Below are 13,045 nucleotides of genomic sequence, written 5' to 3' on the forward strand. Positions count from 1 at the left end.
TTCCACACACGTGCTTGCGGGCGTGACATACGTCGCTTGTGGTGGTGGTGTGTAACGTCGGCAAGAGCTTTGCTGTACATACACTTTCACATGGTGGAATGGAGGCGGATTTTAATGTGTAAGCATTCTTTGGCGAGTACGTCAGCCCATCACGCAAAAAGTGTGATGCCTTGTATCTGCACAAAAATGCGCAATTTGCGAAGTTGAGACGAACTTGAAAAAAATTTCGTCGGCCCTTCCCCTCCGTGAAGATGGTTAACCAGCGAAGCTGAAACATGCGGCTCTGGTGTTTATCACTGGGTTAATCCGAAGAGTTCATTAAAGTATTTCTTAGTCATGACGTTACACACACGTGAGGCTGCGATGGAGAGAACTACGTCACTGACGGTATGCTTGCCCGCAGTCCGCCGTTGTCGCTTGCGTTCGATGTCTCCAGTCTGCTCGGCGGCGTGGTTAGCAGCATTCTCCCGCCATTGCGGCTTGCGATTCTTCGAAATTAAATTGCTTCAAAATTAAATCTGTCAGTTACGTAAGACAATGAATGGCTCATACCTCCGTAAACGCGGCCTTCCATTACGACGACAGAAGACACTGGAATGATGAGCGGCAACGCAGCCAGCTGTGGAAGCAGATGACCACGAACGCGGGAGCAGTGGCATGAGCGCGTTCTGAGCACGAGTGCAACCCGAGTGCCGCCAACGAGCCAGCTGCGGAAGAAGACGACGCTTGAGCCGATGCTAATGATGATAGTTTTCTGTACACAGGTGATTTCACCTAACCATATACGATTTCGCCTATACACATAAAACTTCGCTTTAAGATGAGGTACCATTGAATACACAAGGATACGTACACAAGGAAAAGGTGCTAAACACGGACGGATGCTGGGTTTTCAACTGTGCTTTATTGGAATTTACATTACGCAAAACCTCCGACCCATGCACATCTTCACCTCCTCCCAAGACTTTTGCATTGATTTCAGCTTGAAAAGAAAGAACATTGCCGCACACAACATCCGACGCATGCGCATCTTCGTGTATCAATGTCACGTGTATCAATGTCAGTGTGATTTATTACCTACCTCCTAGGTAGGCCCATTACTTGTTTGTTAAACACAAAGATGTATCGCTGACACAGTTATCTTTATGATTTCCAATGGGAAAAGCTTCTGAGGTTTCGTGCTCCATATTTAGCCTTTTCTCTCCCTAAAATGGTCACACGATCAAACATTGGCAGTTTTCTGCACTTCTGGCAGGTGCGGCAATGAACTACCAAATTGCTTCCCTGGTCACCGCTTAAGGATGTTATGTTCCTGCAAGCGCCCATTGACACTCCTACCTGTCTAGTCTACATACACTTTTCTACATGCCAACGGAATGCGGTAAACAACACCACTCTTGCACTCAGTGAAGGGTTTCATGTGGTTATTTTTACAAGCCCCTCTCGATTGTTCTCCCCTCGTTGCCAATTCTCGCGGACAGGCTAGCAAGTTTGCAAGGTGCGAATAAAACAGCACTTACACCTTGACTTTCAGTCACCTTCCTAAGGTTGTGGAAGATTTTATGTTTTTGTAGGGCATTACTTCTAGTTTCTTCCTTCGCTCTGATGTCGGCGACTTTTGCCTTCTAAGTGCCTTCACTATTCGCAATGCGGCTTCAGGAGCAGCTCTAATGACCGAGAGAAGGAAACGAGCTGCGAGCAACATCTCAACCTACTGTTTCAGGCTACACCATGCGGTGGCAGCAGCTCTTCTGCACTCTGTACAGAACACGTCCAACCGCTACACCCCTCTTGACCAGTTTACACTCATTAGATCCATACGGCATTAGTGATCGTACATCGTGAAAACATCCAGCAGGCATGGTCATTTTCGTGAAAGGTTAGTTGTAAGTCGAGGAACATAATGCCTTTGTTATTTAAACTGTCGAGCAATCTCTCAACCTACTGTTTCAGGATAGACACCATGCGGTGGCAGCAGCTCTTCTGCACTCCGTACAGAACACGTCCAACCGCTACACCCCTCTTGAGAGTTCACATTGATTAGATCCATACGGCATTAGTGATTTCTTAGTCCGGGGTGAAAACATCCAACAGGCAAGGTCATTTTCGTAAAAGGTTAGTTGTAAGTCGAGGAACATAGTGCCTTTGTTATTTAAACTGTGAGAGCAGCCCCTACAAATAGACAAAACATCCTGTGCTACTTTATCTACTCTGTCCCCTGGTAAAAGGCTTTAAAAAGTTAAAAAATAATCAACTACACACACAGACCACATGATCGTTGTTCAAGGATGCGCAAATGAGGTTTTAAATTTTTTCTAGGAAAATACCACATACTACCGGGGCAACGCTAGACCCAATACAATTTCTTCTGTAAAAATAGGGGACCCTTAAACTTGACCAGTGTAGACTCCAAATAACAGGACATCAGCTCAAAAAATGCTCCAATACTCATGCCTACTTGGTTTTGAAAAAGAACCTCCCCAATAAGTTCAATCGCTTCACGCACTGCTACAAACAAATTGTTGCGGGGAATTGAGTAATAAAGGTCCTCTATGTCCAAAAAAAAGCCGTGCTAGCTCCAGGTAGGCCGTCCTTTAACACTTCTACCAAGTCTGCTAAACTTCGGAGTGTGAGCGGGTCCTCTGCCTTCAAGGTGCACAGATGACGTTAAAGGGAGCTGCTCATTGTTTTTTGCCAGGATACACCTTCTGTCACAAGTGTGTGTGGGCATTCCACCTTATGGGTCTTCACCATGAAGAAGACTTGAAGCTGGTCGTTACACAATTTTTCCGCTGCCCTAGGCAACCATCTTTGGTTGCAGTTCTCTAACAATCTCACCGCATTCTTTCTTGCTTGGGCAGGTTTAATCGACGCAGGCTTAAAGGGTTTTTCTATCGCCTTGCAGGCTCTTTCATTGAAGGAATCTGTGCACTAAACAAAACCTCCCTCCTTGTCTGACTATAGCAAGGTCAACCCGTTTTAACGAATGTGGTCTACCACCAGGCAGAAATGATCCTTCTTCCTGTAACTGGTCTTGGGTACGCAGGAGACAATGTATGCTCTCAGAAAGGCATTGGTCCTTTTCCTGATGTGGGGCCTTGCCTGCGACAGCCCGGACCTTAGCAAGCAACTCGTGCTTCTCGACACGTGGAGGTAGGCTGTATTTTGGGTCCCTTACTTAGGAGGGCGTACATCGACAGTGGTAATGTTGTGCCATCCTGGTACAGCACTGAACTATTGTGAGGCAACGCTTTCTTTTTCTTCGGGAGGTGGGGTCGCACCACGTACCAATAAAACTCAGGCATGCAGACATGATGGACTCATCCTCAAAATGACGCATGTGGACCCACCCCTGCCTCTCTCTAATGCATATACACTTCAACCAGTCTTTCAAATGCCTGACCTGTATACATGTGCAGCAGGGGCGTAGCCAGAAATTTTTTTCGGGGGGGGGGGTTCACCGGCCCGACTGGGGGGGGGGGACAAGCTTCTGCTTTCCTCTATGTCACGTGGTCGATAATAAATATCGGTAGTTTAAGCAGACTCTATTCATGTATATTGCCACCTGGTGTTTTGAGCCCGCAAACAATCATCATTGGGTGCCCAGCAAGAACGGAAAAGAAACCGAAGTCGAGGATCCCGCGCCAGCTGGAGAACCATTTATTCGTGTCTGGCATTCTTCGTATCTGGCTGCTCATACTGTTGCTTGCGCTTGCCTTAGCGCGTGACAAACTGGTGGAGGTGCTGGGTAATCTAATCTATGCCCCAAACCCCTCCGAGCAGCAGAAGCTCCAGTTCCGTACCGGTGGTTACGCCTGTACATCGCGCCAGCAGAAGGATCCGTGGACAAGCCCCTGAGTTTCGACTCCTCCCAGAGACAATGACAGCTCCGACCATCCCAGCCGGTATGGAAGGCAGTACGCCGATTCATTGTACGCTAATCCATCCGCGAACGCCGAATCCCTTCCACGGTGCCATGCATGAGGATGTTCAAGATAGGCTGGTGCACTATGAACGTGTTGCCTCGTTCAACAAGTGGCACGACGCAAACTGAAAAACGTATATTTCAGCCTCAACGATGGCGCACGTGTTTGGTATGAGAACCGTGCAGATACCCTAACTTCATGGGAAGAATTCAAACGCCGTCTTTTTGAGACGTATGCGAGCCCTGATCGCCGAGAACGAGCTGAGCGTGATCTCCAGTCCCGTATACAAATGCCGACTGAAGGTGTCGCAATTTATGTCGAGGATATGACGCATCTCTTTCGACGAGGCGACCCCAGCATGTCGGAAGAAAAGAAGGTGCGGTACCTGATGCGCGGAGTGAAAAAGCAGCTGTTCAGCGGTCTCGTGCGCAGTCCTCCCAAGACTGTGTCAGAATTTCTTTCCGAGGCCGTCACCATGGAACAGACTCTTCGGCAGCGGGCACCATCATACGAACGCCAAGTGAACGCTGCCTCACCTACGGACTTCTTCGGAGCTGTCGGGGGCCACGTCGATTTCTTTCGAGAGCTCATCCGTTCCGTAATCCGCGAAGAACTCCAGAAGCTGTCGATACCTTCACAGCCGACGCTCAGCTCTTTGTGCAGCGTTTCCGTGACGAAGTCCAGCATGCGCTAAGAGAACCGCCCTTCAACACAGAAGCTCAACCGCTAAGACCTGACAGCCCCCGTATGTCGTATTCGCAAGCTTTGCGGCAACCCGCCCCACCTTCCTCCCCGTTTCGCACCGCGGTCCTCGGCCATACTACAGCCCGACCAAGCGGCATCGTATTACCACGACAACCGACAGGCCCCAAGAAAATCAGACGTGTGGCGGGCACCCGATCGTCATCCCCTTTGCTTTCACTGTGGCGAAGCTGGGCATGTCTACCGACAGTGCTCATATCGAGAGCTCGGACTACGTGGATTCCCAGCAAACTCGCCGCGACCTAGGTTGGGCCAGCGTCCTCCTGCAATTGAAGAATACGTTGCCCAGCAGCGCGGATCCTCATCAGCTCGACACCAGTCACGATCCCCTTCGCCGCGGCGATTTTCTCCGACTCGCCGTACGTATTCGAGCGTGGTGGAGGGTTGGTCGCCCAGCCCACGCCGGGAAAACTAACCACAGCGGCCTTCGGGGGCGAGGCCGCTCAGTCTGGACGTGCTCAAGGACCCCTGCTGACGCGTACGCGGACCGACGATACATCGACCACGACAGTACCTGCTGATTACGGAAGAAAAATTTCCTTGGACATTCCTGTATTGCTCGACGGTCGTGAATTGACTGCTTTAGTGGACACTGGAGCGGATTATTCAATAATCAGCGAAAAACTGGCCACCCTTCTAAAGAAAGTGGCGACGCCTTGGAATGGAACGCCAGTTCGTACAGCTGGCGGGCACATTGTCACACCACTCGGCATGTGCATGGCACGAATAGAGATTCGCGGGTCCACGTTTGTTGCCACTTTGAGCATTCTCCCTCAGTGTTCTCGAGACCTAATCATCGGCATGGACTTTCTTAGGGAGCATGGAGCTATCATCGACATTCGAAAACGCCTCGTCACTTTTTCGACAAAGAGCGCCACAGCGACGACCAACACCTTCCACTCTCGAGCACCTCTTCGTGTCATCGACGACGCTGTCACGTTACCACCGCGTGCAAGTGTCTGGTTCAAGTGGCATGTGACAGACTCTTACACGGTGAAGCGGTCGCAGAAAGCAATCACTCTCCCCTGATTTCTCAAGGTGTTTGCGTAGCAAGAAGCCTTATTGATCTCCTTGATGGCCACTGTGACGTTCTTGTCACGAACTTCAGCTACGAACCGCCACCTTTTCCCCGGTACTCTCATCGCCTACGCCGACCCAATCGCCGATGTCACTCAATGTTTTGTTTCCGAGGCAATGGGCACTGCTGAAGCACCTCTATACGCAACGTCGACATTAGCCCAACGCTTCCTGAAGACAACAAACAACCCCTGCGCGAGCTGTTGCTCGAGTTTCACTCTTGCTTTGCTCGGTCGTTGAAGATACGTCAAACGGCGATTACGAAACACCGTATCATCACCTATGACGACGCGCACCCCATACGACAACAGCCTTATCGTGTTTCCCCCACCGAACGACATGCCATTCAAACGCAGGTGAAGGAAATGCTTCAAGACGGCGTAATACAGCCTTCATGCAGCCCCTGGTCATCGCCAGTCGTGCTCGTTTAAAAGAAAGATGGCACGCTTCGGTTTTGTGTTGACTACCGGAAGCTAAACAACGTCACAAAGAAAGACGTGTACCCGTTGCCTCGTGTCGATGATTCTCTGGACAGGCTGAGGCGCGCGAAGTATTTCTCCTCTATCGATCTGAAAAGTGGCTACTGGAAAATTGAAGTAGATGAGCGGGACCGCAAGAAAACTGCCTTTGTGACTTCGGACGGCCTTTACGAATTTAGAGTACTCCCTGTCGGCCTCTGTTCCGCTCCAGCCACATTCCAGCGAATGATGGATACCGTTCTCGCTGACCTCAAATGGAAAAGCTGCCTCGTCTATCTCGATGATGTCGTTGTCTTTTCGGAAACTTTTGACGAGCACCTTCGACGCCTTCGGAATGTACTCGAAGCCATTCGATCGGCTGACCTTACCCTCAAGCCAGAAAAATGCCTTTTCGGTTACGAGGAACTGAAGTTTCTCGGTCACGTCGTGAGCGCCGCAGGTGTTCGGCCCGATACCGAGAAGACTGCTGCCGTAGCTGCTTTTCCAGCTCCAACAGACAAGAAAAGTGTCAGACGATTTTTGGGCTTGTGCGCATATTATCGACGCTTCATTGAAAATTTTTCGAAGATTGCAGATCCGCTATTTCGCCTTACGCGTGACGACGCGCCATTCCTATGGACTGATGAACAACAGACCGCCTTTGCTGAGCTACAACGTCGATTGTCTTCTCCCGTGCTCGGTCATTTCGATGAGGACGCTGACACAGAAGTACGCACTGACGCCAGCAATATCGGTCTCGGAGCTATCCTGGTGCAAAGGAAAGACGGGACTGAACGAGTTATAGCCTACGCGAACCGCACTCTGTCACGCGCCGAGTACAATTATTCCACCACATGGAAGGAGTGCCTCGCGGTCATTTGGGCTACTACAAAGTTTAGGCCGTATCTCTACGGGCGGCCATTTAAAGTTGTGACCGATCATCACGCTTTGTGCTAGTTGGCCAACCTCCGAGACCCTTCTGGACGATTAGCACGTTGGAGTCTGCGACTCCAGGAATTTAACATCACCATCGTGTACAAGTCAGGCAGAAAACATGAAGATGCTGAGACGCTATCACGAGCACCTGTTAGATCCCAGAATCCTGACGAGGAAGATGACAGCGCCTTCCTGGGAGCCCTCAGCGGGCCGGATCTGCTCGCTAAACAGCGATCGGACACTGAGTTAAGGCCCATCATCGATCACTTAGAACGCGGCATCGCGGCCATTCCTCGCTCTATTTCGCGACGGTTGTCGTCATTTTGCCTACGAGAGGGCGTCTTACACAAAAGAAACACACGTGCTGGCGACAAACCACATCTTCTAGTAGTGCCTCAAGCCCTTCACGACGACATTCTATTAGCCTGCCACGACGAGCCGACATCTGGTTACTTGGGCTACTCAAGGACTCTGGACAGGGTACGACAACTGTACTACTGGCCTAGACTGACTGCTTGCGTCAAACGCTACGTCAAAGGATGTCGTGAATGCCAGCGCCGCAAGTCACCCCCCTTCAAGCCTGCAGGCCTTCTCCAACCTATCGACCCTCCGCGTACGCCGTTTGATCAAGCTGGAATGGACCTTCTTGGACCATTTCCCTTGTCTTTCTCTGGCAATAAGTGGATCATTGTCGCAACCGATTACTTGACGCGCTACGCTGAGACGAAGGCACTACCACGCGGGACAGCATCTGAAGTTGCCCAGTTTTTTATGCGTCACATTGTGCTTCGGCATGGCGCACCGTCATTCATCATCACTGACCGAGGGACGGCATTTACGGCGAAGCTCCTGGACGACATCTTCAAGTTGAGTTACACGAGTCATCGAAAGGCCACTGCATACCACCCTCAGACTAACGGCTTGACCGAAAGACTAAACAAAACACTGGCAGACATGATATCTATGTACGTGGATGTGCAGCACAAAACATGGGACTAAATCCTGCCGTACGTAACCTTTGCGTACAACACTGCCACGCAGGAAACTACACGATTCACGCCGCTTCGCCTCGTTTATGGTCGAGATGTTCAAACTATGCTCGACGCCATGATTCCGTATGACGAGATCGATCAGCTCGACCAGTTAGCTCCTGACTTTGAGGAGTACATTCAGCGCGCCGAGGAAGCACGTCAACTGGCCCGTGCGCACATAAGACAGCAGCAGTGTACAGATGCAATAAGGTACAATCTCCACCATCGACAAGTTACCTATGAGCCCGGTGACCAAGTTTGGGTTTGGACCCCCATTACACGGCGAGGCCTCAGCGAGAAACTCCTGAGCAAGTACTTCGGACCGTACACAGTGCTAAGGCGTGTCAGCGACGTGAACTATGAAGTGATTCCAGACGGAGACCTGCCATCGTCCTAACGCCGATTACCACGTGCAGAGATTGTACATGTCGTCCGCCTCAAGCCGTATTTTACACGGTGATGTTCACATAGTGTACTGATGAACAAACTTTTCTGTTTGCTGTAGTCGCGTCGTCCTCCGAAGAACTGCGAAGGGATTTTCTTTTCCCCGACCACAGAACACGTTTTTTTGCCTCGTTGCTTGACCGTCTGTGGGGTAGCGCGTTTACATTTTTTTTGTGTGTGTGTCTTACCTAATTTGTGTACTTTCCGTGTACGTCTTGTGTTTGAGCATCGAGTCGATGCTTCATTGGGAGGGGGAATAATGCCACCTGGTGTTTTGAGCCCGCAAACAATCATCATTGGGTGCCCAGCAAGAACGGAGACGACGACGAAGTCGAGGATCCCGCGCCAGCTGGAGAACCGTTTCTTCGTGTCTGGCATTCTTCGTGTCTGGCTGCTCATAATGTTGCTTGCGCTTGCCTTAGCGCGTGACAATATCAAAGACGTGGGACCGCCCCACCCCCCCCCCCTCTCGTGTGTGCGTGTGCTTGTGAAGAAATTAAGTAAAAAGTAAAGTAAGCTTAGTAAATACAGTAAGTACGACAGGTACAGTGGGCGTTTGGAGCAACGGTCTCTCATCGCGCCACTGAATGGACCAGTCTTCGAAAACGTATCATTGAGACGACCCGTGCGATCGGAGAAGACATCGTTAATTGTTAATTTCCGTTAAGCGTAGATGGTGTCGTCCTCGTCGGGGCGAAGTGCGTTTCACAAGTCAAGGACGGCTATACGCGTGAAAATGAACGTGTGACCAGGCTATACCTACTCCCATAGCAATAGCTTGTTCGCTGCGTCTTTGCGCTAGAAAACTTAAATACGCGCAAAAACGCGTAAGGCTTTTTTTCGAAGCTTTCGTCGCCCTGCTCCCTCAAACGAGAAGGTCGCATTTCCTGCGGCAAGTGCATGGGCCGCTGTGTCTACCGCTGTGTGCGAGCGTGCAGCCGTCATTTGCCTTTACGTGAACAGATTCAGAATTGTACAGAATATTTCACCGCACAGCATAGATATGGCATGTGTACGCATTTTAAGTAGTGCGTGCAACTCATTTCTGCTTCACTTACGCCTGTGCAAACAGGAAGCGGCCTTGTAGCTCACAGAATCTCGACTGATTGGTGTACTAGTGATGCAGGAATGAACTCCGGTCTTGTTCAGTGCATAGTGCACATAATCAATTTCTCAGCACGCGTGAACTCCGACGAGAACTGTCAGCGCCTGCAACAAGAGTTTACTTACGCTGTACTGCGCACAGCAGTAATTCATGCTCGTCGGCTGTCTGTTTCGTGCATTCTGTTGCGAGGCGGAGGAATTTCACTGCTGTCATCAACCCCTTCGTGTGTACATTGCTGGGTTGGGATTCCACAACAAAACAGCAACTACCAGCCTTCTGTAATTGCTGGTTTGGGATTCAACAACACAACAGTAATTACCAGCCTTCCGTAGGGGCGCAATCGCAAACAAGAGATGTTTCTCGCGCAGACTAAGCCTACGTTCACACTTGGGAAGCGGCAAGCGGGCGGAAAGGCTAAAGCGGCCGGAAAATTTTTTCCGCGCCTGTCCAAGTTGTTCACATTTGTTTTGCTACCGCCGCGGCCGCCGCTGCCGTTTTCGTCCAGATCCATCTCGTCTGCGTACGTTTGTCAGCGTGGTGGCGCTCATTAACGCATTATTTCGAGCGGTATGTTCATTCTTTGACCCACGTACCGTCATCAAAAGTGATCATTTTACGCAACTTCGCGTGTCATCTGTGGCCTTCGGTAAATTCCTCGTTGGCGTTCCGTAATTCTCCTCACACGGGTGCGGTAGCGCTGAGTCACAGGTTGGTGCCTAGGCGTGATAATATCTCTTTAATAGCTTTTATTTACAAGTTGTAATAACATTCCATCATTTCGTATTGTCGGCGCCTCCAGGACACCAAAGGGGCAACGGGAACACCACAGTTAAAACCCGGGCTGGCCCTTGTGTTGGGGCTCGCCAAAGCCTGCGCGTCCTACGTGAGACCTACGCTCCCAATCTATCGTCGCGACGAGAAAAGCACCCCGCGACTTCTGCAACATACCGTACACGTGCGAGGATAATTATGGAGCGCCAACGAGGAATCTGCCTTACTATTGTCTGCCGTGGAAGTGAAAGAAGAAATGGCTTTTATACTTCTACCTACTTGTTTTCTAGAAATGGACAATGAAGAAACGGAAGACGCGGACACCTCGGAAACGGCGGTGGTGGGTTCGACTGGCGTTGCAAAAGCGCGGGAAGTTGGGTCACGCCAAGGCTTCGTTGCCGCATATCCGGTCGCGCAACGTTGAATAGTATCGCGAGTATTGCTGACAGTACGTTTTAGTGCCACTCTTGTCGTAGAGCAAGGGCTGGTTCTTGATCGCGTCGATCAGCATTACAGCCTGTTTCAGGCTGTGAGCCAAAATCCAAAATCATGCCAAAATCAGGCTGCGAGCCAAAAATCCGCCGCCTAGGCGGCCGGATTTTTAACACGAAAGTGTTTTATGCCGGGGTCCACCAAGACTTCACTGACGTATTTCCGTCACGGAAATACGTCATAGAACATAATACAAAGAAAGAAACCAGAAGAAAAAGTTCCACAAACATGCAAAATTTGGAAATCGAACCCACGACCTCTCGGTCCGCGACGATAGATCGCCGAGCGTTTAACCCATTGCGCCACAAACGCATTTGCAGATAGCTACACAGACGCGCCTTATATATCTAACACTCCTCCGTGTACACGCGCTCTTGCTCGGGGCGGTGCCGCCGCCTACGAGCAGAAAAGAGAAGTACTGCATTATGACACTAGTCAGTTTTAGTTTAGCGTGGTTACCGGAATAGCGGGCGTACCGGAATAGCGGGATCGAAGTGCGCATGCGCAGAACGCTAACCGACCCATACCGTTTACCGTGCGCACGCTATTTCTCAGAGTTAACGTTACCGTGTTAGCGTGGTGTACGTAGTGTACGTAAAACATGGCGGCAGTCCCGGTCGCCCGCTTCGAACTGAATTTGGCGTTGTTTTTGTAGAATTCACTTCGTTCGTAGCAAATGACTGCGTAAACGGCTTTTGCTTAGTCTCATGCCGCTTCGCCGAGTGAGTGTTATGGCTAATCTTGAGGAATTTTCGAGATCGCTTCTCGTTTCGAACGCGCCTAAGCCTAACAAGAGAAATATTTTCTGAGATGCGAGCGCCATCTGTCGCTAAAGTCGGAAGATAGGCGCGACGACGGCATATGGCCTCTGAGATGGGAGGATGTCGGAGGCTATGGTAGACAGCTTGTACTGCTTGTCTGTTTCGTTGCAGATCGACGGACATGTGAAGTAAAAATACAACGCGCTCCTGGCTTCCATTGCGCTGCCTATCGCACTTTCCGGACGCACACACACATAGAATTAGGTGCCTGTGTATGCGAAATTCAAAGCATAATGGAATAGCGTCCCGCACGTAAACTACGCTATCACGCTATACTAAAACTCTCTTTCTGCAAAGTTCGTTTGCGGAACGGTAACGCTATTTCCCGTAACCCCGCTATTACGCTAACGCTAAACTAAAACTGTCTACTAACGCGCACCGACAGTGAACGCTTCGGTGGTCTCAGCACTACGACGCCTCGATGCCAGCATTCGAAGGGACGCTGGCATCAAGAAGCACTACCAACGCCACCGGCGTTCACCGTACTCAGCACAGCGGAGCGTGGCCTCCGCAATTAGCTCTGAAAATGTTTCTGAAGTTGATCGCGGAGGCTGCAATTACGACGCGCTGTACGCGCTGATTTGACTCGGTGACGATTCAGTTACGTGCTTTGTCTTGCGCGTTGTATTAGTGTGTCAGTTACGTGCTTCGTCTTTCGCGTTGTGCTAGCGTGTGCAGCGTAGTGCAGCTTCCATATGCACGACGGTTGCTCATGGTCATCGACGTTGGTAGTCGTGATGGAGGAGACGTGCCACCAGGCGTCAGCGTGGGTGCATCAACGCCTAAGGGCGCTTTAGCCACAAAACACCAATAGACATTATATATCAATGTGCAATAAACATTACACTACTTCTGTGAAGACACGTTTCACTTTCGTGTTCTATACCGATTCCTATATAAGAGGGATCAACCACATTTTTTGCAACGTTTTGCCGCTTCCGACGGCTTCGAGACCAAGTGTGAACGTAGCCTAAGATCCTGCGCGAGCGCGGCCTAACCGGCACCTGAAGGGAAGCGGCGGAAATGTATAGCGAAGATTTCGAACACCTGGGGTCTTTAAAGTGCACCTAAATCTAAGTAAAAGGCCTCGAGCGTTTTCGCCATCATCTAAAATGCGGCTGCCGCATTTGTTGCTTCATTTGTTGCGCATTTGTTGCTTCAGAATGCGGCCGCCACATTCCCGCCCAAAACTTCACAGAGTGTCAAAGCCTTGACAAACAGC

Source organism: Dermacentor silvarum, chromosome 4 (assembly GCF_013339745.2).
Source record: "Dermacentor silvarum isolate Dsil-2018 chromosome 4, BIME_Dsil_1.4, whole genome shotgun sequence".
Taxonomy (NCBI): Eukaryota; Metazoa; Arthropoda; class Arachnida; order Ixodida; family Ixodidae; genus Dermacentor; species Dermacentor silvarum.